The sequence below is a fragment of the Pan troglodytes genome, chromosome 3 (assembly GCF_028858775.2).
Source record: "Pan troglodytes isolate AG18354 chromosome 3, NHGRI_mPanTro3-v2.0_pri, whole genome shotgun sequence".
NCBI classification, from domain to species: domain Eukaryota; kingdom Metazoa; phylum Chordata; class Mammalia; order Primates; family Hominidae; genus Pan; species Pan troglodytes.
The window spans coordinates 179241286-179267474 of record NC_072401.2 but is presented as its reverse complement, the minus strand read 5'-3'; the positions used below and the strand labels follow the sequence as shown (position 1 = coordinate 179267474).

Below are 26189 nucleotides of genomic sequence, written 5' to 3'. Positions count from 1 at the left end.
GATTGTTAGAAAGAATAAATGGAGTAAGCTATACTTGCAGCATTTATTTAAGAGGCTAAAAACCTCCCATATCTCCTCCTCATTTTAAAGCCATGTAAGAGTCATGAATCACATCTCCTGCGGCACCTGATTTTGTTTTTATGCTGTAAAACTGAAAAAAAAAATCACTTTTCAAGCTTGGTAAGGGGCTTACTGAAAGGTGACAGCATGCTGGCAGCCCGCACAGCCCTCCCCTGCTCTCGGCGCCTCCTCGGCCTTGGCACCCACTCTGGCCACGCTTGAGAAGCCCTTCAGCCCACCACTGCACTGTGGGAGCCCCTTTCTGGGCTAGCCGAGGCTGGAGCCGGCTCCCTCAGCTTGCCAGGAGGCGTGGAAGGAGAGGTGCGGGCGGGAACCAGGGTTGCCCGTGACGTTTGCGGGCCAGCGCCAGTTCCAGGTGGGTGTGGGCTCCGTGGCCCCACACTCAGAGTGGTCAGCAGGCCCAGGCAGTGAGGGGCTTAGCACCCCAGCCAGCAAGCAGCTGCGGAGGGTGCACCGGGTCCCCCAGCAATGCCTGCCCACCAGCGCTGCGCTCGATTTCTCTCCCGGCCTTAGCTGCCTCCCCGCAGGGCAGGGCTCCGGACCTGCAGCCCGCCATGCCTGAGCACCCCCCACCCCCCCCACGGTGGGCTCCTGTGCCGTCAGAGCCTCCCTGAGGAGTGCCGCCCCCTGTTCCGCCATGGCGCCTGGTCCCATCAACCGCCCAAGGACTGAGGAGTGCCGGCGCAAGGTGCGGGACTGGCAAGCAGCTCCACCTGTGGCCCTGGTGCAGGACCCAGTGGGTGAAGCCAGCTGGGCTCCTGAGTCTAGTGGGGACTTGGAGAACCTTTATGTCTAGCTAAGGGATTATAAATACACCAATCAGCACTCTGTATCTAGCTCAAGGTTTGTAAACACACCAATCAGCACCCTGTGTCTAGCTCAGGGTTTGTGGATGCACCAATCCGCACTCTGTATCTAGCTAATCTGGTGGGGACTTGGAGAATCTTTATGTCTAGCTAAGGGATTGTGAATACACCAATCAGCACTCTGTATCTAGCTCAAGATTTGTAAATGCACAAATCAGCACTCTGTGTCTAGCTCAGGGTTTGTAAATACACCAGTCAGCACTCTGTATCTAGCTAATCTAGTAGGGAAGTGGAGAACTTTTGTGTCTAGCTCAGGAATTGTAAATGCACCAATCAGCACCCTGTCAAAACAGACCAATCAGCTCTCTGTAAAACAGACCAATTGACTCTCTGTAAAATGGACCAATTAGCAGGATGTGGGTGGGGCCAGATAAGAGAATAAAAGCAGGCTGCCCAGAGCCAGCAGTAGCAATCTGGTCGGGTCCCCTTTCACCTTGTGGAAGCTTTGTTCTTTTGCTCTTTGCAATAAATCTTGCTACTGCTGACTCTTTGAGTCTATACTGCCTTTATGGGCTGTAACACTCATCACAGAGGGCTGCAGCTTCACTCTTGAAGCCAGTGAGACCATGAACCCAACGGGAGGAACAAACAACTCCAGACGTGCTGCTTAAAGAGCTGTAACACCGCGAAGGTCTGCAGCTTCACTCCTGAGCCAGTGAGACCACGAACCCACCAGAAGTAAGAAACTCCGAACACATCCGAACATCAGAAGGAACAATCTCCGGACACGCCGGCTTTAAGAACAGTAACACTCACCATGAGGGTCCGCGGCTTCATTCTTGAAGTTGGTGAGACCAAGAACCCACCAATTCTGGACACATTACTACATTTAATATTTGTTGTATAATTAACAGCCTTAGGTAAACAGATAGTAAACATAACGTTCTATTTTCTCAATGTTTAAATAGTTGTGTCTCTAAAAACAGTAATGTAAAATCTATTTAAGAAGCCAGTGTAAGAAACCATTTTAAACTCTCCTGTTTGTAACTTACTTTCTTTTTATCATCTAATAAATAGAAGTTATTTCTTCTTCAACTCTAGTCTTTTGGCTCCTTCGTGTTATTCATAGTAGATACCATTTTTAAACTAAAATAAATACAATCTATCACAGAATTTTTAGTGTAATAATTCACAGTTTTTCTTTTTACACTATCAGTAAGCTGAAGCTGAGTAAATACCTTTATTTCTTTTATATTCACCAAAATAATGTGATTACCCTAAATGACTTGTAACAAGGTGCAAGATACCTAAATAAATGCATTATTTAAAAATCTTGACATCTGTTAAAAAATAGAACATTTTTAAAAAATCAAATGTCAATATGTTATTAAGAGAAATGAGGTTATCAAGGTTCAATATATGATGGTTTTTTCTTCCTTGACATTTAACCCATCATATTAAAAGCTTCTTCAAAGGAAAGAAATATCAGCTTGTCACCTGGAGATTGAAATTGAGCTGCTCTAAGACAAACTGCTGTTCCTTCCCTATGATGAAATTCATAGGATGGACAAAAATGTCAGGATAAAAATAGGCCACCTGGGAAAAAAAGCCATCAGGAGAAGAACTATAGCTATTGTTATAATTACAACTAAAAATCATTTAAAAGCCAGTTATTTTTCCCTAGTAGCACATGAAAGAACATCTAACACATTGATTTATATTGTTAAATACTTAGGTGAGAAGAAACTGTGATAAGACTATGCTTATGGCAGTCTGTGGATTTAATGTTAATAAAAGATGAATCATGGATAACATGGTATTTTAAAGAATGGCAAATATTTTAATTCATAATACACAAAGGACGTACCACAAGCTGGCATTTTCAAACTGCAGGATAACAAAAAGGAATATCTATATCAATATTAAATACCATGCAAGATATTGAGAGGTTGGATGCCAAAATATACATATCTTATTAGGAAAATCTCCAAAAATGTAAGAGTGACAGAACACTAAATAAATCTAATGAGAATTAATAACTTGCATTTTCCCATAATGTAAAACTTATCTTGAATAAGCACTTAGAAAATATTATTACTCCTAAAAAGTATTCCCCCAAAAAACTGAATACTGTTAAATAACAGCTTTTTCTCCTTCTGTGAAGTGGAAGAACATGAATTTGTGAAGGTTTCATTAAATTTAAATACTGTTAGCTACTGGTCACTCCATATTATTAATTGCTCAGTTTTGAATGTTACATGCTAAGAAAACTATTAGCTACTCTTATGGATACTTTATCATGTAAGACATATTACATGCTTATCTAATGAGATTTTAATCCTTGGGAAGTCAATACAGGAATCAGTCATATTGGATTTTACTTAACAATTTTAACATCACTTTTTTAAAAATCTCATTTTTAATTATTTAGGAAAAATTGTATAGGATACCTAACTTTATTCTACACTGCTTTTCCAATCAATATTTCTCCTATAGACAAATAATGCAAGGAGAGAAGTTCAAATGATGTATGGGCCAAAATCCAGTCTGACTTTGAAGAAAATAAATAACCCTCAAAGTATAGTACACCTGGTACCTGAGATTGGCAAAACAGTCCTTGATTTTATAAATGTGTTGAATCTGAATGTCAACGGAAAAACAGGGAGTGTGGGGAGGGATTGCTTAATGGATTGTTTTGGATTGTCCATAAAATATGTTACAGAAAGTCACCAACTCCTCAGAAACAAATTAGTTTCATGCAGTGAAAATATTGGCAAGTAATAGAACAAAATGGCAGACTTGAAGTTGACAGAAATGTTTCACATACTCATTGTGTATTGCATAGCATTGTAAAAACACACAAAGAAATTGCCTTCACCATACATTATCAATTCCATATTCAAAAATGCCTAATATTTTAAATCTTCACATACAGAAAATTTGAAGAAACAATGCTCAACAGTCTACTGTTTGTAAAGGGATTTCCTAAAAAGAGATTGATAGTAGAATAGGATCTGTCTGCATGATCAATTTTCCTGTGCATTAAAATAAAATTTCATTTAATTTTTACCCCTTGGTATTTGATTTTTACCACAGCTCCAAATAACTGAATTAAACATTTCACATAAATCATGATACATGTTCACCATCAGTCTTAAAGGTCCCATTTTGTTTTATTTTATTTTATTATATATTTTATCTTACATTTCTCACCTTCCTCCCTGAGTCCTACCCCCATTCATCTATCAATGGAATAAATGCTTGATTTCATGTTTTTGGTTTTTTTTTAGTATGAGAATTTTTTCTAAAACAAGAATAATGTTTTGTGAAGGTACTTGTAATTATTACTATGCTATCAATATTCTATTTTCTATTTATTTAGTCAACATGAAGTTTTTAAGATCAGACATGTTGATTATGAATACCATTGACATTGTTTGACTCTGTGTGCCCACCCAAATCTCACCTTGAATTGTAATAATCTCCAGGTGTCAAGGGTGGGGCCAGGCAGAGATAATTGAATCATGGGGGCTATTCCCCCTTACTGTTCTCATGATAATGAATGAGTTCTCACAAGATCTGATGGTTTTATAAGCATCTGGCATTTCCCCTGCTGGTACATTCTGTCTTTGCCTGCCACTGTCCACGTAAGATGTGACTTACTCCTCCTTGCTTTACGCCATGATTGTTAGGCCTCTCCAGCCATGTGGAACTGTAAGCCCAATTAAACCTCTTTGTTTTGTAAATTTCCCAGTCTCAGGTATGTTTTCATCAGTAGCATGAAAACAGACTAATACAACCATAGTGTGTAATCAACATATTTTGCTTTTATTCATTCCCCTAATAATAATAGCTATGTTGCCTCCAATTACCTATTTCCACAAAACATGTCCCTGCTTGGAATGGGGGCAAGATTTTTCCAGAATAAAATAACAAAGATCACATTGTTGAGTAGTACGATATAAGCATTTGTAAATCCACCACTGTGTAATTTCCTCCAGAAAGGCTGCACCAGTCTATGTTCCCATAAGCTATGGATGACAAGCATCAATTCTCCATATTCTTATCAACACAGCTTCTTTTCCATTTGGGGACTCCAATAACTGTGAAGTAGTATTTTATTTTATTTTGCATTTATCTGATTACTAATGTGGTTGCACATCTATACACATAATTTTCAGTCATTTTGTGCCATTTATATCCTTTGCCAATTTCCTTACTAATTTTTTCATCTTTTTGGTTACTTGGAAGACATTCTTTGTATAGTTTTAATATTAAACCCTTTGCAAATATCTTCTCCCAATCTGTCGTCCATCTGTTAATATTTTTTGTAATATTCATTGCTGGAAAAATATCCTGAATTTTTATGTTGATAAATCCATTGCAGTTAAATCCATATACGTTGTGCTTTTAAGGTTCTGTAATGAAGTCTCCATAGCCCCATTATTTTTTATGGTTTTACTATTTGCATTTAAATCATTAATCAATCAGCAGTCCTCCTTTGTATATGCTATGAAATAGAAGGCCAATTTTATTTTTATACTTTGTAAGTCTGTTTTCCCAAAACAATTTATGAACCATTCAACCTTTTGCCACTGGACATGATACCACTTTCATCTTTATCTAGTTCCCAGATCAAGGGGTCTGCTCTTGAACTCCATTTTGTTACATTAATATTTTCACTCTTTATTTCCTATATTATTATTACTTAGGCTTTGTAATACATTTATATATCACTAAGAAGATATCCTGTTTCTTTTTTGTCAGCTGACTTTTTCACAGATATTTTTGTATCTGTATATTTTGTATATACGTATATACGTTCAGTTCCTCAAAGGTACTACTGAATCTTTATTGAAATTACATTGAACTTATACGTTTATTTTGGAATAAAAACTTTTATATTTTTAAATAAAGACATAATAGATTTCCACATTTATTTAGGTCTTCTTTAATTTCCTTTATTACAATTTTAAAATTTCTATTATAAAAGTTTATAGATTTCTTTCCAAGGTTAATTTCTAAATACTTTTAGAATTTTGTTGCTATTGTTTTATATTACATTATTTTTTGTTTTGGTTGGCATTACTTACTTAAATGAATGCTGAAGAATTGAGAAAGTTGACCTCATGTTCAGCAAACTTGTTCAGTTCTCTTATTAACACTCATTCTTTGTTAATTCTACTAGGATTTCATCCAGATCATATCTCTGTAATCATAGAGTTATACTGTTTTATTTTTTTCTCAAAATTTTCAAAATCCATATTTCTTTTACATGAATTCCAAAGAATTAGCCCTAATCTCAAGTGATTTATTGAAATCCAATAATTAAAATTGGACATTTGTTTTGCTCCCAATTTAAGATAATGTATCTAATCTTTAAATGTGATATTTGATGTATATGCATCAAATATTTATATTTACATTATATTTTGGTATAAGCTTTTAACACATTAAGGAAGTTTCCATTCAATTTTATGAGAATTTTAAAAATACATAATATGGTAGAAATTCAACTTTAGAAGTTGTTTGTTTCAATTTTTAAAATAAATAATGAGCTTTATAAAATCTTACTCAGCATCTATCAAGATATTTATGTGATTTTTACTGTTAATGAGTGAATTAGAACATTGAAAACTTTTACAAAGTGAAAATATTCTTCTATTCTTCTATTTATCATAAAGTACCTTTTAATATACTTTTGGATTTAGTAAGCTAAAAATGGTATGCTCACATGGAATTATTTCCATTACGTGTATGACGAAGTCCTAGGAAATGTATGTCAACCACTCCCATAGCCTATAGAAAGCTAGACTAACCCAGCAACACGTGCACACATATGACCTTAGCAGATCACTGGCCTCCAGCTGGTAAAAGAGTTAGAGAAGCTGACCTAGGTTGCAGATAGAGGAGGTGATTTATTTTAGGAGAAAGTTGTTGGTCTGCTCTAAGTCTCAATTTCTCGACTGGGAAGAAGTTAGGAGAGTTTTAAGCCTAGAAAAAGGGCCTCCTGGAGCCCTGGATATTTAGGAAAACTGTTACCCAGAGTCTGACAAAGGCCTATGAAATAAAGGCAAGAGGCCATGGTAATAACAAGAAAGTACTGTGCAGAGAAAGCACAAGCAGCGCTGGAACCAGCTAGAATTCCCTCATCAGCAGGAGCAACAGCATGCAGGTGGTTCTCATCAACCAGCGAGCGGCTGCCTGAAAATAAAAATTTGCCTAAGAAATTTTAAATCATGCCAAAGGACCAAGCAACCCCAACAGGAGGCTGGACCATCCATTGTCAAGGGGCTTAGGGAGAGATTATCACCTGCTTCCTGGGAAGTGTAATCACATTTTCCAACAGACACCTTCAAAGGATTCAAAAAAGTACCTGCGGCCCGGTGCAGTGGCTCACACCTGTAATCCTAGCACTTTGGGAGGCTGAGGCAGGCAGATCATCTGAGGTCAGGAGTTCAAGATGAGCCTGGCCAACATGGGGAAACCTGTCTCACCGAAAAATACAAAATTAGCAGGGCATGGTGGCGGGCACCTGTAATCCTAGCTACTTGGAAGGCTGAGGCAGGAGAATCGCTTGAACCCGGGAGGAGGAGGTTGCAGTGAGCCGAGATAGCACCACTGCACTCCAGCCTGGGCGACAAGAGTGAGACTCCGTCTGAAAAAAAAAAAAAAAAAAAAAAGCATTTGCATCAAAGAATGAGTAAAGTATACACTGCCTCCAGGGCCAGAGGAAATAAATATAAAGAAGAAAATTTAAATCAATCCCTGGGGAAAAAATTGTCTTAACATTAGGTAAGTGTGTCAGCATCCAATTTTTTCTATACATACCTGTATGTGTGGGTTTTTAAAATTACTATTAGAGAAAATACATATAATAGATTATATAGAAAGAATATAGAGAGAACATGTAATATATATAATAAACTTGAGTTTATATTCTTTATGAAGTACAGAATGCTGTACATTTTACTCAGAACTCTATCATAGGTGTTTTACTTGTTAGTATTTTATCTAAAACCTGTATAACATTTAAATTGACTGAATAAGAGTTGTCAGGTTAAAAGCAGAGAGTGACCTTTATTTTTTCCTCACTACTGCTCTTTCTAATTTTGAACTGTCCTTATTTATCCCCAGATGAAATATTAGGCCGATCTGACATTTTTTTCTAGTTAGTTATTAAGAAGAACTCTCATTTTTCAGGGATATAAAAGTTCTTTTCTGCCTAATATCTGAGTATCAACCTGTCATCCAATTTAAAACTTTTCTCATCGTCTTCTCCCCAGTCTCAAACAACTGGGAACATACAGCCAAATTCTTATTTCCTCTCCCACAGATTCCTTGGCGACCTTCTGTCGCTGGGATCTCTCTCTCACCTGTAGTTCCTATCAGAGACACAATGCCTTCTCCAAAGCATGAACACTCGCCCGCCCCTTTTTACTGGCAGTCCACCTGATATGGTTTGGCTCTGTGTCCCCACCCAAATATCATCTTGAATTGTACTCCCATAATTCCCGCGTGTTCTGGGCGGGACCTGGTGGGAGATGGTTGGATTGTGGGGGTGGGTTCGCCCATGCTGTCCACGTGGTAGTGAATAAGTCTCGCGAGATCTGCTGGTTTGATAAGGGGAAATCCGTTTCACTTGGCTCTCATTCTTTGTGTCTTTGCCTGCCGCCATCCACGTTAAGATGTGACTTGCTCCTCCTCACCTTCCGCCATGATTGTGAGGCTTCCCCAGCCGTGCGGAAATGTAAGTGCAATTCAACCTCTTCTTTCTTTTGTAAATCGCCTAGTCTTGGGTATGTCTTCATCAGCAGCATCAAAACAAACTAACACACCACCCCACGCTGACTCTTTATTAGTACAGTTTCCCAGATGGGGGCTATTAGTACAGTTTCCCAGGTGGGGGCTTTTGACAGTGTCCTGTTCAAAATCAAGTCCCTCAAGTCCAGCTCCTTTCTATTTATGTGTTATAGGTCTGGCCCAGGGCATCTTCGCCCCAACATCAGTGGGTGGGTTGCAGTGTCCCACTCTTGCCATCTCTCCTCTTGCTCTGCCAGTGATGATAAAACCTTGAGACTTTTTTATATGAGTCAGGTGCCAACTGTGTGTCTACAGAAGCACGAAGCATACGTATCAAGATTCCTTAGTGCTTTTCCAAAAGCTCTCCTCACATAGCTTCAAAAGAAATACTCCACTTTCCTAAAACTCTTTGTCCAGGGAAATTCCCATTTTTAAAATGTCTTCTAATGAATTCATTCATTTTTATGTACATACATCATATATAAAATGCATCTAAGAATTCATTAAAGGTGTACGATGGTCTAGTGGTGTAGAGTTTCAGGACGTCCCTTTTGCAAGTAATTCATGGATGATCTAAAACTCCATTTGAGAATAAGGTAGCACTTGGCCTCCACAAAACTTTGCCTCTATTTTGGTGCTTCAGCAAAAACTATAAAAACAAATACTTGTTAAGCTCTTTAGATGTGATGTTTAAAATTGTTCAATACATAAATTCATTAAATGTATCACTGTTTATTTTCTCCATGCCCTTGTACAATGGAGGTTGTCTTTATATGCTTTGTACTCATTCTTTTATATAACAAATGTATATTGTTTATTATGCAACAGTCACTGTACTACAAACTAGAATGGTAGTAGAAGATAAAGCTGAAAGGCCCTATGCTTATGCAATTTACATTCCAGTAAGGGAGGTTGACTTAAATAAATAAACAAATAAGTAGTTTTCTGTTAGGTAAATACTATGACAAAACTAGATAGACTGATAGGAGTAACGACTGTATAAAGTATAGTTAGAAAAGGACAATGCATTGACATTTAAGCTGTTGTTTTTAAAAAGTGACAGAGGCCAGGCGTGGTGGCTCATGCCTGTAATCCCAGCACTTTGGGAGGTGAGGCTGAGGCAGGTGGATCACGAGGTCAGGAGATTGAGACCATCCTGGCTAACCCGGTGAAACCCCGTATCTACTAAAAAACAAAAACTAAAAAAAAATTAGCCGGGCATGGTGGCACCTGCCTGTAGTCCCAGCTACTGGGGAGGCTGAGGCAGGAGAATCGCTTGAACCCAGGAGGCAGAGGTTGCAGTGAGCCAAGATCGCACCACTGCACTCTACCTGGGCAACAGAGCGAGACTCTATCTCCAAAAAAAAACAAAAAAAGTGACAGAATGAGGCACGTATATACTATGGAAAAAGCATTCTAGACAAAAGAAAAGCTAATGCAAGAGCTCTGCAAAGAGGCATGTTGTCTTGTTCAAGGAACAGAGGACTGTCAATGTACTTTTGAATATAAACGACAAATCTAGAGGTAAAGCTTCTAAGTCACAATCTCCTTTTTCTTATGATCAATTTTCTTAATTGATAAAAGTCACATCTCAATCTGCACCTGGAGGGCAAAATAACAAACACTCTTTTTAGGGCTTTTTTGTTGTTGTCTGCCAGCATTTATTTAATGAAATTTTGCTAGAAATAGGCAAGACTGCCACCTTCTCAATTGTCCATCTCTAGAAAACCTTGAAACAATTAGAATGCATCCAAACAAAAATAATTATGTAAGTTACCAGGTTTAAGGATTAAATTTTCTAGACTTTTGCCCATTGAGATAGGAGGCGGTACTCGACTCTGGAGCAGGGACTCGGAAACTGGACCAGATTGAGGACTAGTTAAAAGGTCCAGGGCATCTGGGGCAAAAGCAACATTACGTAAGATATGCCCACCAGTGTGCTACATCAGTTTACCATTGCCATGGCAACACCCGGAAGTTACCACCCCTTTCCATGGCAATGACCCAACGACCTGGAAGTTACCATCCTTTTCCTAGAAATTTCTGCATCATCCCGCCTTAATTTGCATGTAGTTAAAAGTGGGTATAAATATGACTACAGAAGTGGCTTTCGGCCACTACCCTGAGTTCACTGTCTATGGGGTGGCCCTGCTCCACAAGGAGAAATACCTCTGCCGCTGCTGTATGCTGCTGCTTCAATAAAAGTTGCTGTCTAACACCACTGGCTCCCCCTTGAATTCTTTCTCGGGTGAAGCCAATAACCCTCGTGGGCTAAACCCAATTTGGGGGGGTTGCCTGCCCTGCATCACTGTCAAGTTACTCAAATGCAACTGACTGTATTTAAGTAAGAGATTAAACCATAGACTTTAGATTGTCTTTTATTATTAACATTTTAATTTTCTCTAGGTGTGTGTGTATGTAAACTTCACTCAATATTTATAGTGTCTCATTTTAATAAACAGTTTCTTAGAATATAATTTTTTAAGGTTATAAATAATTTTTGCCCTGCATGAGCTCATAGTCACTTGGGGAGAAGAGAAAACAAATTGCAGATCATCGAGCTGCAGAGAGGCTGTGCTAAAAGTGTGGAGAAGATGCCATCGGTGTAATGTGGTAGTCTTAAAAACGGCACCAAATGCTTTTACCTTCCTCCCATGAAGAGGTTCCATTTCCGTCCCCTCTTTTCGAATTTGAGCAGGCTTGTGACTGTTTTGACCTGTAGATAACAGAAGAAGTGATGCTATGTGACTTCCAAAGCAAGATCCTTAGAGGCATAAGGTTTCTATCTGGCTTTCTGGAATCTCTACTATCCGGATGTTCCCTCTCAGAACACAGGCCCTGGGAGCCAGCAGCTGTACTGTGAGAATGCCAAGCCTCCTGGGAAGAGGACAAGTAAGTGCTCTGATGACAGTCCCCGCTGAGCCTGCCAGTCACCCCAGCCCAAGAACCCAACTCGCAGATGGAGAAACCTGCAGAGGACTCACAAGTGTGAGTCACCTCCAGCCAGTCAACGCTTTCCAGGGTAGGCCCTGACATTCAGCAGAGAAAACCATGCCTGCAATGTGCCTTTATTTCTGATCCACAGAAAGTCTAAGCATAATAAAATGATTGACATTTTGTCACTAAGTTTGGGGTGGTTTGTCATGTCGCAATAGGTAAATGGAATAAAATAGATAGTGATTATATATTTCAGAATTTTCAGATGGCCTTTATTTCAAATATTCAGTAACTTTAAATCCTTCAAGATCCTTTAGATGATCAGATATTGGCCTAAAGCTTTCTTCTGATAAGAGCAGTCCTTAGACCACTTTTTCTGGCTGGGCAAGTTGAGAAAGGCTTCAAAGAGGAGGTAATGTTTGTCAATATTATTGAAAAATTGCCAGATCCATTTCATGCATTCATGAAATAAACACCACTATTCGGGGCCAATACCTAGAAGCCTTTAATGCTTTGAAAAGCACCTAAAAATCATTTCTCAATTGCATGTTATTTGATCTTCAGTTTTGTCATCTGCCTGCATTTGGTACAAATTCTGTGTCATTCTAGAGGTAATTTTGCAAGGCAAGCCAGTCAGTATTGTGACAGCAGAGGATGGAAAAAGGAATGCTGCCTTCTTTTGTCCCTACAAATAAGAGGGAAGGGGAGTGGGGGGGCACATGCGAGGATTCTATTGCTTTTTCATCTTTCTGTTATCATTGTCTGTGTCAACTCCTGGATGTAGGGGGACCATTTAGTCTTTGCATCTACAAAAAACAGGCCATTTTTTTCTTTTTGCTAACCTAATTTTTAAAAATCATTTAATTGGGCCCAGAGGCTGTGCAATGGAAGGATATGGAGTTTGGGAAAAATAAAACCAATGCGTGAACCAGGACATTTTGTGTTCTTTAAGCTTTTAGGAGGACAAGTGCTGAGGACACTGTAACATTCTTATTATGACTGATTAACCGCCAACAGCATGATTTCAGAAAGAAAAGGAAGGAAAAAAGCCCGTTATCATTACACACAAGCAGCCTACTGTCAGTCCTTGAAAATAAAAATTTGAGATAGAAGACAATGAATGCTATATTCAGGCATCATTAGTCTATTCTCTTTATGTATATTTCATATTAATCTGTTTATTATAAATATGTTTCACATGTCACTTTTCTTCTATTTCCACTTTATTTTTTCTCTACTCCCAGATTTCTCGGCACCAAACTCTTAGCTACTATCTTTTCTGGCAAATTCAAGTCCCAGAAGGTATCTCCTGCCACAGTATCATAACTAATTTTCTCCTTTCAATTAAAGGTCATAGTTTGTTTGAAAGAGCAAAAAGAACTGCAAGAAGCATATTGACATTGTGTAAATGAGAGCTGAACATCAAGGAGTATACAGTTAATGAACAAAAGATCATTGCTTAGTGTCTAACTGCAGCATTAAGGCTTGGTATTGAATTCACTGAAAAGGTGATGTGACAGAGGACAAACGGGACAAACAGGTGAGGGGCTTCATGTTGTTCAGTGGGGGCTCCAACCTCCTCTCTCTATTACTTCCTATGTATTGTTTTGTTCTCAGAACTTAAATGTCTATTTGAGGGGGAAAATGCATTCTTCTGTCTTGTGCAGAGATATATAGTATGGTGCTTATAACATGTGTACTGGTTTATATTATTCAATACAATAACTTGCATTTTTATCCAGTGGGCTAAGAAAAACATATTTAAGGAGAAAAGGCCATTCTGAAGCACATTTTAAGTGTTAGGGCTATTGATTCAAAGACTACATGTTGTAAGTGTGCAAATATTAAATGTGAATATAACTATATTTTATGATTTAATTGCTAATAAGTAAGCAGAATGAAAAACATCTAAGAGGAAATGTGTAAAAACTGAATTGCTGGAATATATTTTTATCTTAAAGAAAAATTACTGAAGATACTTGTTAAAGATGATAAGGAAGACTTAATTCAAAATGGGCTACTACAATGGAGGATTGTAGCAGGTGAGAGACACTGGGCTTAATTCCAGATACAATAAGAAAAAAGGATTTATAGCAAAGGAGCAGAGTCAGGGGCTGCTGGATGGACAATTACTAGGAGGTATGGTAATTATTTGTTCAGCTGACCTAAGGAGTTTTGCTGAAGACAGGCCAGGTGATACAATTCAGAGAGTAGTCAGACCAAGAACTGGGGATGGAGGGGTGCTTTTATAAATTGGCTCAGCACGATTCTTGCTAAAGCTGGACAATGCAGAGATAAACACAGAAGCCCAAAAGTCAGGGCCTAATTGAGAAGAGTTCAGAGGAGCCTGAAAAGAGCTTGGTCAAGGAGAGAATCATTGTCACATAACGATGTTCTTAGTTAGATACATACTTTGCAGTTAGTTATGCTATGTTGATAGAGTTCCATGCGAGTGTGTGTGTATGTGTGCATGTGTACGTATGTGTTTGTGTTTTCCATAAAGAGGACATAAAATGTATTTTACACTGTAAATTTCAGTGTGTATCTTTTCAATGGAATGTCAATTCAGTGTTTGCTAATAGCTCACAGATTTATGTTTGTGAAAAAAGAAATACTGGTTGTTAGAAAAGGAAGTTGTTATATTGTTTTCTGAGATGAAACAGTTATAAGGTACATAGACATCTTACCTTTAATGCAAACTTTATGTTTTAATCCTTCATAAGATTTGACAGTCAGCTGCCAGGTATACATCGTTACCAGCACTGTAGTAATCAATTTTAAAATATTTTAGTGTTAGGAGAGATTAATCATTTGTTTAGGTTTTATAATTTAAAGACCCCTAGTTGTATGCTTTAATAGCCACTCATGTAAAATTTAAAAAATACTATTTCTACTGATCCAGTACTAAAGATGCTAAAGATGAATAATGTGTACAAAAGTGCACATTTTAGAAAAAGTGAACATTTCAAAAAGGTTAAAAGAACAATTTTGTCATATCATCTTTCAATGTTCATTTAATTTCTATGGATCATTTTCCTTACCCATAAAAATTAAGGTTTAAATTAATATGCTTTTATCTTTATGGTGCTATTGCTAAAAGTCAATTTCTCACATAAATATTCTTTGTCTAACAATTAGAGACAATCTGTTTAGTAACTAACAAGTTCAATCTTTTGATTAACAAATTAACTTTTTTGAAAATGTAGAAATAGAGGTAATATACAAACATGTGACATAAGCTTTATCGTAAAAAACTTTAGCATTTACCTCAAGAGGCAAATCTAACACACATGAAAGGATTCCAGACAACATAAAATTAGAACAAATGTGGATTATATGAGATACAAAAGCTGAGAAAGCTCACAGGCAAAAGAGATCAAGGAGTTTTTGTGGATAAAGCTCTCCCATCTGACAATTCAGGATATTTAATGCTTTCTGTTAACCATCTCATTGTAAATGTATACCTAAACTCTTACTGTAAAGATGTAACTACATTTAGAAATGAAAGTAAGGGAAGTTCATCTTTTTTTCATTTTAAGAAGTGTTCACTGATAAAAATTAAACAATTTCCTTTGAAAAATGTGATTTCACTTACTTTTTTTAATGTGCAATTTGCAAATATAGAGAATTAGTAATAAATGAAACATTCACAAGTTTTGGTGGCACAAAGATCAAAGAGAATAAGGCAAATCTTATTCGTTAGATTTTCACACTCAAATTTAGAAAGTAAATTATTCTAGAGGTAGGGGTTATCCCTGAAAGGACAAAAAAGATTTCCAAGTCTGAGTAATGCGCACTGGTTGAAGAGTGATAAAAGGTTCTTGTTTTTTTGTTTGTTTTGAGACAGAGTCTCGCTCTGTCACTCAGGCTGGAGAGCATTGGCATAATTATTGTAGCCTCCACCATCTGGGTTCAAGTGATTCTCCCACCTCAGCCTCCCAAGTAGTAGAGACGGGGTTTCACCATGTTAGCCAGCCTGGTCTCAAACTCCTGGCCTTAAGTGATCCTCCTGCCTTGGCCTCCCAAAGTGCTGGGATTACAGGCGTGAGCCACCACACCTGGCCAGTAAAAGGTTCTTTAGACAGAGTTCACATTTTTAATATGGGCCAGCAGTTCCATAATGTGGCCCTTAAAATTTTAAGGCAAGAAAATTTAGATAATAATTCATTATGTGATCACTGAGAGCAATAACTCAAAATACAGTGTTTAACTTACACAATAATAATAATGGAATTGTAAGCATCTGAGAGCCTAGCAGGATGAGAGTAGATGGAAAACGTATCAGAAAGGACTTTCTACCAATCTTCAAAATTAATCCAGATGAGATCTTACAATGGAGAAGATAACTTGGGGCAAACAAGGAAAATTATATGGAAAAGATATAATGGATCTGTATTAGTGGGGACTAGATAGATAAAATGTGTAATAGCTGGAAAGAAAACAAGAGGACTTTTCATGGATGATCACCAAGTGACTTTCCAATGTTGAACATATAGGACACAATTAATAAATAAATATTCCCTAGCAAATTCCTACATTCTAACATGAAGATACCTTATACCCTAGAGGAACAGAGTGCATGGAATATAAATATGAAACAGGTTCTGAAAACAAAGTGGAAAAATGCTAGTTATATACCAAATGGGAAGAAAGTTCAATTTTAAAATAGCCAGTTAATAAAATATGAATACTACTTAACATTTACAGATATATCTTAAAGAAAAACATTTTAAGAGTAAGATACATTCATAAAATCAACAGGATATTATCAAATGTTCACATTTTTTCAATGCCTTTTAAAAAGGAACATAAGAGGCCACATGCAGTGGCTCACGCCTGTTATCCCAGCACTTTGGGAGGTCAAGGCAGGCAGATCACTTGAGGTCAGGAGTTCAAGACCAGCCTAGCCAACATGGTGAAACCCCATCTGTACTGCAAATACAAAAATTAGCCAGGGGTGGTGGCACATGTCTGTAATCCCAGCTACTCGGGAGGCTGAGGCAGTAGGATCACCTGAACCTGGGAGGCAGAGGTTGCAGTGAGTCGAGATCATGCCACTGCACTCCAGCCTGGGTGACAGAGTGAGACTCTGTCTCGAAAAATGCCAAACACAACGACAAAAACAGAAGGGGCATTAAGAAAATACAGATTGTACAAAATTGTACATCAAATTATACTTTCTTTGTCATTTCCCAGCATCATCTCAGTAACAATAGTTGGATAACTTCAGCAGTCATGGGTAAAGAAGAATTAGATTAAAATTGGAAAAGATAAATCCAGTAAACTATTTATGACCCTTCATAAACCGTGAGGCGCTAACAAATTTAGATAAATGAGGGAGGAAAATGATCACACAAATTCAATAAATTATTTAAGTGATAGCATAATTGAAATGAATATTTTGCTGTGAGAATAAATGTTTATTACACAAGAAAAGCATGCTAAAGAAAAAGATGAAACTGAGTAAACCTCCAAAACAAATAAAAAATATTTCTGTATTAATAAAATGGGGTTTTTGTTTTGCTTTTGCAGACTTAATAAACGTGACAGAGGAAATGACTAGATTTTAGGAATTAATTATGTTTGGCCACTTAATGCAATGCAACCAACACTGGAAGTGAATAGTTAATATCACTGTTCTTACTAATTCATTCACAAGAAAGGACAGAAAAGCAAAATATCAAAGGAGCACTGGGAATGACTCTACTAATAGTGCAGACCCTTTGGGCAAAAAGAGACTCAGAAGTGTACTTTACTCAAAAAGACCATTAGACTGTAACTTTATTAACTTACAATATAGGACATGGCAATGGGTACCAGGAGGGATTCTCTGAACCCAGAGCAACAAGAGTACATTCTCCGAGCAGAAGACAGGTGGTTTGCTATCCATTACCCAACTGCTTTATCTCCAAAGGGAAAAAATAATCACCTCTACGGTTTTCTGTGTTCACATTAAAATAAAGCATACATAGACCTCAAATTTACTACACTTTCCAAAGAACCATGGATACGTATTTCTTTCATATTTTAATTTCACCAGATGTAAATAATGCAAAACACATTTTTAAAAATAATAATTTTTTAATATAAAACAAGTCATATTGTGGAATTCATATTCTATTTTGTATGAATACACCCTTCAGTGAAAATTTTTTAAAAGATATCAATTTGAGTACATTTTCTATAAATTTAATGTATCAGCATATACTATAAATGATATAGAACTGTAGTAAAAGTCATTTGTAATGGCTCTAGAGAAAAGAACTAGAAATCATATTACAAAGTTAATTTAACTTGCTTTATTTTAATAAATATTATTTAAGCCAGAAGAAAATTCACTAGAAACATTAGAAAAATCATAGGTTACATTCTTCATAAAATAGTAATACGTTTTCTTTTGTAAAGAAAATGTTTGAACCTATTAAATTTAGACAATAGAACAAAGCTTGATCTCAAGGTAAATCAAAGTATAGTAGTAAATATGCCTAACAAGATAATGTATGGTCATTAAAATGTGTGCTTGGCTAAAAGAAGTAATTTGTTCCAATTATTCAAAAAAGTTAAAATTTTTACTGTCTGAAAAGGATAACATTACTGTTAGTGATTACTACATCTTGAAATTTTCTGGAATAGACATATAAAGTGGATCTGAGTACATGAATTGGTAAGGATGAGGGGGTAATGTTGCCAGAATAGGTTTATTATGCTGTTACTTATACCCTAAGATATTGTGAATAATTATAGTTTTTTAAAGAATAATATAGAAAATTACTCTTTAATATTTTTTCAAACAATTCACTTCACTTTGTAAGGCAAGGAATATCTTCGGGGAAATTTTCAAGTAAGAATTAAGCATGGAGACAGATTGCCTCAGAACATTTGCCTGTACTTGCAAATGAGGCATCAATGCAGAGCCTTTGTTAACATTTTCATTTTAATTACTAGCTAAATTGCACTTATTTGTAATTATGAAAATCAGCACTCCGCAAGTTATTTTTAAAGATTGTACTGTTCAGAGAAATCATTATTGTTGTTGCATAACTAAAACCTTCATCTCATATGCAATACCTAGGATTTGGGAATTGGGTTTTGTGACTTTTCTCCTCATTTGGTACACACAGACATTTACACAATTCAAAAATTAAATAATCTACTTTATCTGTATTTCAATTTTAACAGTTACATACCAGACACAAGGAACTGAGTCAATTACCTGGATGTAACTAAATATTTTCTCATTTAATATCGCACAGAGTAAGTTATAAAAATTTAGTACTCAATTTTAATTGTTTATTTGGATATTTACTGTCACATGGATAAGATGATATGTGAATTTGTTGGGATTTTACTGGGCTTAATACCTGGGTGATGTAATAATATGTACAACAAAGCCCCGAGACACGTGTTTACCTGTGCAACAAACCTTCACATGTACCCCCAAACCTAAAATTTAAACAAATTAAAAACTACCTGAATATCTTACATTAAGAGTGAAACATCCAAAAAGATTATCTTATTGATATTTGAGTTTTCTTGGAATTAAAATGTAAGTGGCATTCCAGGCAATTTTTGAGAGGCAGAATTTTATTTTTCATCCACATCTTAATTTTTTGAACCTCACCAATTGGTATCTTACTGTAACATTTGTTAAGAGGCTGGGATTATGTAAAAATGTTATGTATATTTGTGTTTTATGCAGCAGTTAAAAATATGCACATATTTTACACACATACGCCTGATTTGTTTTGAGGTTTTGGCTCTAAAATGCAGAGATGACTGCTACTCTAAGACATTGAATATATTTTATTTAAAATACAGCACTAAACTTTCAAGTAAACAATAAGGTATACCTTACAATTTGAGAGACAACTACATTTTATTTTCCTTACGCAGAATGCTATAAGCAATGATTTTTGCCAAATGCTATTTGAACATAGCAACATTTACAAAAAAATAAAACTACTTAGTATTAAGAAATTTGTTTCACTCTTTTTAAATTATATCAATGAAATTCAAGCATCTATACTTGAAGGGAAAAAAATCTGCAAATTCAAATGTATACACATTCAGAACATGCATTTTGTTATAGTAAATGGACTTTTTAATGATCCATTCAGTGAGGAAAATTTGTTTCCCAGCAGGAATTCCATAGATTTCAAAACTCTCTGAATGCACAATAATAAAATTACTCAAGCTCAGGTATTGCCTTTTTTATTATTTTTTGCATCTGCCATTCTTCCATGAAAGCACATTCATTTATTCTGTCACCTAATTATCATCATGGCAAGTTATGATAAACCAAATAGCTTGGGTAGGGAATCAAAGATAACATGTTTGTACACAGAAATAATCTTATCTGTTTGCCTTCTTCTCCAGACACATCTCAGCCATTTTATTAACTCATTCTCTGAAAATCAGACGAAAGTCCAGTTGCATTGATCTGAATCATTCTGAATAAAATCTGCATTTTATGGAAAACTCAGGAATGCGAATATCGAGTATGCCAATAGAACAGACTCTCCAAATTCAGGGATTTTTGAAACTTTATTTTATATATATATATAGCGAAAACACCCCTAAATGTTCATTTTAAATTCCCTTTGTATTTTGCTTCAGTTATGTTTAAATTAGAAAAATGCAACACAATAGAGCAGATTCACCTGCTTTAGCAAACATGACCAGGATTGTGTTTCGGTTCATTTTAAGCTATTACCATGACAACTGTCTTTCTCACACAAATTAATGAATAACCTTATCAAATAAATTTATGAAACATCACTGTGATTTGAGTTGGGAAGTTTAGTACCAGTGCACTTTATAATTTATAACAGAGTCTAAAAAGGGGGTACAATTTGTTAAAGACTACCATTAACATCCTGGCTTTGAAAGCTTAAATTTAGTTATTCAGATTAATCAGAAACTCTCATATATCAATGAAAAATATTCCTGAAATATAAAACAACAGTACTTTAATGTATTGTTTTTATAATTATCTAAATCATCTTTGAATAGCAAAAGTTGATGTGTATATTTTTTTATATATAGGACTCTCAGACTACTTAGATTCCGGAAATTTCCAGAGCAAAATCAAATCAGGAGTTTAATGGAACCTGCCTCAAGACAGCACTTCACTCTGCATTACACACTGCCGTAAGTCATTTAAACATGGTTCAGTCTACAAACATTTATTGACTGCCGTTTGTGTGCCTGTCATTGTGCTATAATGCTAAGAACGTGGAAAAGATATTCCAGACCTCAAAGATATGCAGAGCTACAATCCAGTGGCGAACCCAGCCAAGCAATCAATCCCATTTTATTACCGTTGTAAGGGAATATGCTGGACACAGTGGGAGTAACGAGGAAGAATACACAACCCAATCTGAAGCGGGGCAGGGAGGGCTTGTCGCAGAGGCTGGCACCTCCACTGTCCTTGGTGGCTAAGATGAAGTAAGGTAGTCTGAGAAGATGAAAAGTTTTGTTGTTGTTGTTCATTTGTTCTGAGGTAATAGCAACCGCATGAACAGAAAGATGACAGGCCTACAACACACTCCATACAGCTGGCGCAGAATTTGGTGATTTCCATTAATCAAGGCAACAGATGCTTATTTTAATAATTTAGTAGTTTCTATAAGTCTGTCTATATTCTTCATTTCTATATGTATAAGTTTATAAAGCAAAAAACACTACCAACATCAATTGATGTTAATATTTCTGTGTATTTCTGTTCATTGTTTTTTCAAAGTAGCTACATAAATTTTATTAAATTGGAGTCATCGAATATGTAGTTTGATACCCGGTTTTCAACTTAATATTGCAAACATTTTCACATGCCATTAAATATTTTAAGTTATCTTTAAAAATTGTTTATTAGCAACTGCAAAATATGCCATCATCAAAATGTACCAAAGTATATTTAATCGTGACCTTTGTTTTGGCATTTAGTGATTTATAGTTTTTTAAGAACTATGAAAAATTAATATACACACATATAATATCTGTGATTATCTTTTAGCATAGATTTTGAGAACTAGGATTATGGGGGAAAGAATACATTTTTAGAGATTTTCGTATGCATTTTCAAACTGCTTTCCAGGAAGAATACATTCTTACCAATAGTATATGAGAGGTTTCATTGTCTAAGTATCTCTTATCATACCTATATCTTTATTAGCTGGATAACTAACTGTTTTATCTTGGTCTAACTTTGCATTTTGAATATCAAAATAAACATGAAGGTTTTTGTTCACATTATATGTAGTAGTAATTCTTATTAAGCCACTCTGACAGCATGAGCTCATGGTTAACATTAAAACTTAGAAAGAAAAAATCTGATACTTAAAACTGTGTTTTTTAAAATGAGAGAACTTTAAAAGGATAGCTTTTCTCAGTAACGGATTTTTTAAATCACTCCTTATCAAATGACTGGCGATGTGCTCTATTACTATTAATAAAGAAATATATAGCAGAAGTAAAACTGAAGTTATGGAATATCAAATTCACCTTTACTCCTTGACTTTCTCATTCACACTTTTTTCATTACACTACAAATTGAGATTACATAATATTGAGCTTCCTTTAGAATTCAGAATATTTCTGTACATCTTGTCATGCTTCAGCATAACCTAAAATGGGACAAGTTCTCTTAGCAGATTTTTTTTCAAGTCCAAAAGAAGAACTCTGAATAAAGTCTCAAACTCCAGGGTTAATCTCCTTGACCAACCAGTAACCAACAGTATTTCCAACTAAGATTACAACTATGCAGTAGATTCAGAAATGGCATCAACAATGTTTAATGTCAAAATGCAGTCAAAGCCAACATTTGCTATAACTGAGAAAACCATTATATAGGTGCCTTTGTTTGCTGTAGATATGAATGATGTTAATTTACTTTGAAGAGATTCTTAGGGAGGTTGCAGAACTCCGGAGTTCTAGAGAATACAAATATCTGAATTAATGTTTGAAGATTCTATAAAACATACATGTATATAAAATTGAATACACATATATGTGAAGATTCTATAAAAGAAATATACATATATGTGAAGATTCCACAAAACATGTATACCACCATTTGAATCTTACACTCCTGAGGATAATTAAATTTAGCTTCTGCAAGAGACAGACTTCAAAGTTTCCATGGCTTAAAACAACATAGATGTATTTCTGGTCCACCTGAAATCTGATACAAATCCTGTTTCATGTTGCTACTCTGCCATCAGGAACATATGCCTCCCAAGTCACAGGAGAAGAGAGTGATGGTGGAGACACACCTGCTGGCTTCTACTTCTTCTGGAATTGATGTCATTTCTGCTCATAGTTCATTAATCAGAACAAGATGGAAGGCTAGAGAATGCAGAGAAATAGAAGGAAACATTGGTTTCTGCCACGTATCTCAACTAAAGCCTATGCAATTTAAAAATCTGTAATATGTAGAATTAAGAGAGGTTAGATCTCTGCCACAAAATGCTTACTAGATGAGTCCTCAATCTTATATTCGAGATTTTGTGAAACATAAAAAGTTTAAGACATAATTCCTACCCACAAAAACCCTAAAATATAGTTAAGGAGTCAATGCAAAATATATCAAGATTTAAGAATGATTTTTTTTTGCAGCACAGAAACAGAAACATTTACTATTAAAGAAGGAGATCCATGAATAATTACAGTGGCCTACATAAAAAAGTTGTGTGAGTTAGTCTCTCAAGGACAGAATGGTGAGATTGACATAGGAGTGGGGAAAAGAGAGTACATTAGAGGCAAGATAATGGGCTCCAGGGAAAGCAAAGGCGAGAAGGGCTATGACAGCTTCAGAGAAACTTAATAGGCCTAATTAGACAGAAAGTACATTTTGAGAAATCGTGGAAAATAAATACATGTAGCAGAGAATCTTGTAAACCACACAGCAGAACTTAGAACTGACACAGTAGAAAACTGGGAAACATTTGAAGTTCTTGAGCAAAAGCCTGAGATTTCTTGTTTAAGAATTATACTGCACTTATCTCCACGAGGACATGAAGTGGTATACACAGTATAATATGATGCAAAATTAGGCATCAGGGAATAAAACCAAGCATTGTCTGCTTGACGAATTTAATGGACTTAATGAATTTAATGAAACAGAAGGAAGAGACGGTGGGCTACACACTACTTGAAACAGCTGGATGCTGATTACTTGGCTATGCCGAATTTCACTCTTCATTTTCTTACTTAAAACAAAAAGGAAAATAGATTAGGTTAAATTATTTTCACTGGTTGGGCCAAAGAAAAAATAATCCACAAAACCCTCATTCACATAGGTCACGATAGGAGCAGTGTTTGAGGAAGATTTGTCTGGCATCAGTCTGAAAGGTGAGTTGGAGCAACGGGCAGGAGAGGTGGAGGGAGCAAAGACATAGTGAGGGCCCCAGCACCACAGTGGCCAACAAACACCCAAAACACTACAGTAGTAGGGTGGTGGTGATGAACCCACTGTGGTAGGAACTGTCTTTTGTGAGTGTCTCATTTAAGTCCCTAAATATTCTCTGACAAATAAGTGTTACTAAAGGAAGTCAAAGGTGTTCTAGAGTCTTCACAAAGAAAGACATCAGTGCAACCAAAACCTGAAGCCATTTACTAAGCATGCCAAATGTAGAGTCCCTTTACATTCTGTCAGTGAGCATAACATGAATGTTGCTAAAGCTTCACATGTGCTAACAATGATTATTTAGACAAGATAAGGAGATCATGTACATGAATAACTTACCATGACTAATGGTTGCTTGGGGAACACCCAAACTTCATTCAGAAAATCTCACAATCTTAAAGCCCTAAGAAATATTTAGAGATCATTCATAGAGCCTTCTACTCACACAATGTCACATCTAAATCATTATAATGACTTCTATTTTGAAGTCTTTTGGAACAGAAGATGACATACTCTTTAATTGATAGGTGGCTATAGACACTTTAAAACATATCTATTTTCAGATTGCTATTTTTATAGAGAAAGATAAGTAAAACTATACTCCCAATAAGACAGAACAAAGAAACCAATACAAAAAGTTTAAAAATACAATAACAACTTTCTTTATTAACATTTTAGAACAATTAAGTGAAGCAAATGAAGGTAAAATAGTCCATTTTTTAACACTCCCTTCAAGCTTACTATGCTCCTTTTTCAAATGCCTACAACATTGTTATGTGTGTTCTTGTGTGGCCACCAAAAAAGTTGTTTTACAAAAGCATGCTATCAACAAATACACATGATTTTATTAATTGGGAATAATAACAGTAGGCTTTATTTCATTTAATGCCATCTCCCAGGTAATATATGGATAGTCAAATTTCAAAATCTCTTCAACTAAGAAAATATGAACAACTAATTAATTACAATGAAATATCATAGCAGCAAATTATCACTCTCTCAGCTATTTTCACCACTTTTCATTATGTCTATAAATCAATCAATGTTGTTCATTCACAGTTATTTATTGATTTTTTCATCATAATATAGATTATACCGTTTTCTTCCTTGGATTAACATGTAACAGTCCTTAGAGACACTGGATGCTAAACTATGGATCTCAGAAAGTATTCAATATATTATCATGTATTTAATAATCATTTGGGACTACTTTGAAAGAGATGGTATACTAACCAGGTCATTCTAACATCTATAGGATATGCTACATCAATGCAGAATGGTTTTATAACCTTGCCAAGGTCATGAAATACCACTCCACAATGAAAATAAAGTAAGTCCAGTGAAATGTGAAAATTATGACTGAAAGCCATGTTTTCTTTCAATCAAATAAGATCTCACATTCTTTTGAGAACCTTCAAACAATGGACTGACTGCGATTCTGTCAGATTAAGTTCAAAATAGCATGTTGCAAGGTAAGAGCTTTTTTTTCCTCTCTCTCTGTTTGCTTTTTCGTTGTTTGCTTGTTTAGTGTGTTCATCCATTTTGTTCATTTCTTTAAGATTTTTAAAATTGTTTTTAAAAATATTTTTAAAACAGTGAAAAATATACTAACAAAGACCACATAGATAAATGTATATGCGGACAGTTTTTAAAACATTTTAAAAAGAGGCAGTGCAGTCAGTTCAGCAACATGTCGCCTGACATCCTTAAGTACACATTGTCAAACTGACCCATACGGTTCCAAATAACACATCATTGACAATCAGCTTCATAAGCATTTAGACATTTTTGAACCATCCATTATTCTTTTGATAACTTATGATGACTTTTTTGTAAGCATCACAATCTATAATTTTCCAAATGTATACTCCCATTTTCCCTACCTAAAGATTTTGAACATAAAAGGTCTACTAAAATATTTTAAATAAGCAGATATTTCATTCAAAAAGAAACACAAGAAGAAAAGCTCAAAACAAATGATAAGACTTTCAGTTCTTTATTTATTTTATTTTATTTTTGAGACGGAGTCTCGCTGTTGTTGGTCTGAGCTATAGGGCAATGGCGCGATCTTGGCTCACTGCAACCTCCGCCTCCCAGGTTCCAGCAATTCTCCTGCCTCAGCCTCCCGAGTAGCTGGGATTACAGGCACCTGCCACCAC

General features: G+C 35.9%; 2 long non-coding RNA genes across 7 annotated transcripts in view; one reads left to right on the top strand and one right to left on the bottom strand.

Moving 5' to 3' along the window:
- AGA-DT (AGA divergent transcript) overlaps positions 1-26189 on the bottom strand; it is a 388110-nt gene that overhangs the window by 225962 nt on the left and 135959 nt on the right. For 2 of the 5 annotated variants that reach the window (XR_010156761.1, XR_008547667.2), the window contains exons 2-3: positions 14315-14389; positions 11336-11406 (exon numbers count right to left, since the gene is read on the bottom strand). This is a non-coding gene — a long non-coding RNA (AGA divergent transcript). Of the gene's footprint in view, positions 1-2704; positions 9340-11335; positions 11407-14314; positions 14390-26189 lie in introns of those variants that run through there. The other 3 variants (XR_010156760.1, XR_679921.5, XR_008547669.2) reach the window with 3 other exon arrangements.
- LOC107974492 (uncharacterized) lies at positions 8550-25383 on the top strand. Of its 2 annotated transcripts, XR_010156762.1 has the most exons (5): positions 8550-8637; positions 12978-13167; positions 13589-13669; positions 20673-20777; positions 25286-25383. It is a non-coding gene; the product is annotated as an uncharacterized LOC107974492 (long non-coding RNA). The 2 variants fall into 2 exon arrangements; XR_010156763.1 differs by lacking the exons at positions 13589-13669; positions 25286-25383 and having other exon boundaries at positions 20673-22093.